The 5,097-nt window shown below is 30.2% G+C and overlaps 1 long non-coding RNA gene across 1 annotated transcript; it reads left to right on the forward strand.

Annotated features, from left to right (window-relative positions):
* The first annotated feature begins 3,611 nt into the window (after positions 1–3,611).
* LOC138908755 (uncharacterized) lies at positions 3,612–4,761 on the forward strand. The gene is made up of 2 exons (XR_011415158.1): positions 3,612–3,822; positions 4,459–4,761. It is a non-coding gene; the product is annotated as an uncharacterized lncRNA (long non-coding RNA).
* Positions 4,762–5,097: the final 336 nt, after the last annotated feature.

The following is a 5,097-nucleotide window of genomic DNA, read 5'->3' on the forward strand; positions in this document are numbered from 1 at the left end:
TTGTCCACCAATTATTCAGTTCTTTTTTTGTTTGTTAAATTTGAAGTTCTAAGCAATGTAGACTTCAGTGACGTCTTTTCTTTCACATGCACAAACTTTTGATCCTCTACCTGTTTAATTCCTAATCGTTATACCTTATAATGTTCTCTTATTTCATGCACGTCAAAATGTAACATCCAGAGAAAAAAAAGGATGATGGAAAGGACTAGAGAGGATAAGATAGATATTAACTTATAAAATTTGTAGTATATAGTATGTGAACACACCGCCTTGCATCAAAAAAGCTAAACATAATAAGAGTAAGATTTGGTTAAAGATGACAAAATCAACTCATTATTTTGTCACCTACTTAACTCGTTTAAACTTGAACGGGTTTGAATATCAATTAAGGAGTTAAAAAAATAATAATAGCTTGAACGCAAAATGATTCATCAAAATATTAAGTCTGAATGGGTCAAAATAGTATAATTTGATGAGTCAAAACTTAATGACCTATCAAAATAAGGGGATAACTATCAAACTTCAAACTAAAATAATAGAAGTAATTTATAGACGAGCTTTAATAAAAATCCTACTTGTCATGACTAGCCGACACTAAGTTAAAACAATTGACACGTCAAAGGAGAATAGTTGTTCTGGGGAACAAAACAAAACATCTCATTTTTTTTAAAACAATAATGTCTTATTACACATTTTAAACATAACATTGTAACTACTGGAAGATGATACTCCTTTTACTACTGTCAATTAGCATGAAAATACAGAAGTTAGATGATAAAAGATATGCGTACCACTTGTTGAGTTTCACATTTTCTTTCACAAACGGAAAACAAAATAAGGAGGATAAAAAAGGGTTTAAACTTTATTAGTATCATGACATTCCTTTCCCTTTTCCCCTCTCCCTTCCCTAATCTAATTGAAAAATTCTTTAAAAAAATAGGAAGGATAAGTTAGGTCATACTGGCCATATTGAGCTATAATCCATTATTTAGCATATTTTTACCTAACACATATTGATCCAAGTAACTTTTGGGTAGATTAAGTTATCATTCTTTAAAAGAATTTTATATTCCTATACTACATATTAAACTTTATTATCCTCCTAATCAAGTTTTAACTTAATTACATGGTCATATACAATTTACCAATTATATACAAATAAATTTTAAATAAGTATCCATTTATATTAGGAATTGAATGAGGAATATCAGTTATTTCTCCATCCTTTTATACCCGCCCCTCTCTCTCACTCCGCTCTCTCTCTCTCTCTCTCTCTCTCTCTCTCTCTATATATATATATATATATATATATATATATATATATATATATATATATATATATATATATATATATATATATATAACCCCCCCCCCACACACACACACACATTTTTCTTCCTTTGATGTTCTCTTTTTTTATGCTTTCTTGTTTTATAGAATTTTAATGAAATTCATCAATGGATTTCAATCGTTTTACTATAGAGTTTTAACCTCGCAATTTCCTTTCATGTTGCACAATTAATGTTCGAATTAAAATTGTCAATCAATAAATTTTGAAGGTGTTTGATTATCCACAATTGACAGCCATTAAAAAGTTTCGCTCGAATTTGGGTTTTCAAAAATTATTATTTTGTTTGGATTGGGTATTGTTGCAAATAATTGAGAATATTCTTTGGAGTTTATATCTCAATTTTGAGGGTGTTTGGTATAGATTAGACTTGATTTTGGCCGAATTTCAGATTGAAAATCGACGACGAAGAAGAAGAAGAAGAAGAAGAAGAAGGAGGAGGAGGAGGAGGAGGAGGAGGAGGAGAAGAAGAAGAAGAAAGAGGAGGAGAAGAAGAAGAAAACATGACATACAATATACTTACGAAATTGTAGTAAAGTTGTATTATACTTGTATGTAAATTGTATTTAAGTTGCATTATGTTGTAGTTATATATATTTTTTATTTGAATGTTATATGAAAGTTAAAAAATAGTTGAATAATGTATGAATCGTTGTATGAAATTTGTATTTAAGTTATAAATACTATCTTTTTACATAAAATTGTTGATATGTATCAAAATTGTATTAAGATCGAGGAAGTTTTGATTGAAATTTCAAAGAAGAAGAAGAAGAAGAAGAAGAAGAAGAAGAAGAAGAAGAAGAAGAAGAAGAAAATATGACATACAATATACTTACGAAATTGTAGTAAAGTTGTATTATACTTGTATGTAAATTGTATTATGTTGTAGTTATATATATTTTTTATTTGAATGTTATATGAAAGTTAAAATATAGTTGTATAATGTATGAATCGTTGTATGAAATTTGTATTTAAAGTTATGAATACTATCTTTTTACATAAAGTTGTTGATATGTATCAAAATTGTATTAAGATCGAGGAAGTTTTGGTTGAAATTTCAAAGAGGAAGAAGAATACGCCACATACAAAATATATACAAAATACCTACAAAAAATATATTGTATAAAATTTGTATGAAAATTGTATGATGTTGTAGTTGTATTTAACTAGGTAATATGAAAGTTGTAGATAAGTTATAAATAAATTTTATACTACATAATTAGTTATACAAAATTCGTTTTTAGTTTATATGTAATTGTAGATATATAAAATTTGTATCAAATTTGTACAAAATTTATTTTTAATTTATCTGTTGTTGTACCATACAAATTTGTATGATGATGTTGTCACTTAAAATATCATTTATCGCGTGAAGTATTTTTATTTCATTAGTAAGTAGTAGAATAAAATAAAAATAACATTCTATTTTTACTAAATAAATATCGGAAAAATTAAACAATAGCAAATTTAAAACAAAACAGTGGATGACGATGGCAATTAAGGAAGAAAATTCTTGTAAAATTCATAGAGGCAAATTTTTATTAAAGCAATTAAAGCGGCAGAAATTTTTTGGCATTTCCTTATCGCTCTAAAATGATTTCACTTTAATTTTACAAGCAATTAATGCTACACTCCATGTTTTCGTACATGAAAGTATGTCATAAATAAATTAATGGAAGCTCGAAAATGAGATATTATATCCCGCATTTTCGAACGTTAAAATTTCGTCGTAGGTTAATCGACGCAAGTTCGGGAATGAAATTATTTTGTGATTATAAGCATTATGTCATTTCAAACAAGTGATAAGTAAATTCGTAAAGATGAGAGGGTAAGCAAATCGAAGAAAATAAATTTCGTCAAAATTTGATATTTTGGGGTAAAATACGGTCTAAGTTATAATACCTCGTATTTATGAACTAGTGTCATACAAGGTACCACATGACCATGATAGTAAGGTGTATAATGGATGCTAAAGTAAGTAGTATTTTAAGATAATTCTTAATTATGTGGGTAATTGATTAATTATTGGGTAATGAGACATTACCTAGTTAATTAAGAAGTTGAGGGATAATTAATTGAAATCTTTTGGATAAGCCTTGAATCCCAACGTGGCATCAAGACATAGTCAAGCAAATGACTCTTTATTCACAAAGCAAGGTGGCAAAGTTAGATTAATTTTTGTGGCCAAGTCTTGCTAAGTGGGGCCCACACTAAATTATTAAAAAGAAACCTCTCTAATTCATTAGTAAATCTCTACAAAGCTCAAAGAAATATTCAGCAAACTCACTCACAAAAGATGAGACATTAGCAACGTGACTTCTTACCTATTTTCTGCAAATTCCCACAAAAAAATATGAATTCTTGCCATCAAAAGGAATCCAACAATAATTATTAGCAACGTAAAATTTTACGGTTTTAAAGTAGTACGGTACAACCTTTTTCAAGAACATCATACTGATTTTTTCCTATTCTAGGTATGTTAAGGCTATCCCTTCTTTCTTTTTGGCATGATCAATAGATACGAACGAAATGAGCAAATGCATAATTTCCATAAATGACTCTATTTATAGAAATATTAGGGGTTTCTATATTCTTGATTCCCCATGTGAATTATTATTATATTTTCTGTTCTTGGGTCTCAGAAAAATACGTACTTGATAAAATTTATCCGACAGGCATATTATTTTTATGACATTCCGAGAAAATCTTATTAACGTATTTCTTATGCATTTCATGCATTTATACATGTGCATTGACCCATGACCAGATGGCGTTATATACACGTATATTATATGTATATGGGATATGGGAAAAGGTTATGGCACCACCACCTGATCAACTGGTATACGTTGATGATTTTCCCACAGTGGTCGAAATGATATGATGGGATGCACTCAGAGGCTTGATGATGTTATGAACACATATACTTATGCATGGTATGACACTTATATGCATATGTATGACATTATAAAAAAATAAAATAATTCACAGAGTTATGCAGACGTACATGTCGAGTCTTTTACTCCATGTTTCTCTCATATCTATTATTTACTGATTTTCATTCCTTACATACTCGATACATTATTTGTACTGACGCCCCTTTTGTCTAGGGACGCTGCGTTTTATGCCCGCATGTCTCGATAGACAGGTCGAGAGTCCTCCAAGTAGGCGATCAGCTCAACAGAAGATATTGGTGCACTCCATTTACTCCGGAGTTAGCTTGTTTAGTCAGTATGATTTAGATGTGTATGGTTTGGTATGGCGGGGCTCTGTCCCGACCTTTATAACAATTATGTACTCTTAGAGGCTTGTAGACATATGTCGTGTACGTGAAAGATTGTACGACATTGTCGGCCTATGTTTTGAGTTTATAAATGATCATGTTGGCCTATTAGGCCCGTATGTCACATGTATATGATGAAGTAATAAGAAAGATACGTTACATTGGTACTCGGTTGAGTAAGGTACCGGGTGCCCGTCGCCCATCGGTTTGGGATGTGAGGATTAAGGCGGAAGAAAAATAAGAAAAGAGTAGAGGAGGAAAAAAATAGGAAAAAGGTGTAATTGAATCCCCTAATTTAAGGCACTAATAATGGATTATACATCAAGAGAGGCGGCGGAGAATAGGAAAAGAGGAGAGGAGAGATAAAAGGAAAAAAGTGTAACTAAATTCCCTAATTTAAGGCGCTAATAATGGATTGTATATAATTTGTAAGCAATCCTTGTTTAGGGCAGGTAATATACAAAAC

The sequence above is a fragment of the Nicotiana tomentosiformis genome, chromosome 3 (genome assembly GCF_000390325.3).
Source record: "Nicotiana tomentosiformis chromosome 3, ASM39032v3, whole genome shotgun sequence".
Classification (NCBI taxonomy): Eukaryota; Viridiplantae; Streptophyta; class Magnoliopsida; order Solanales; family Solanaceae; genus Nicotiana; species Nicotiana tomentosiformis.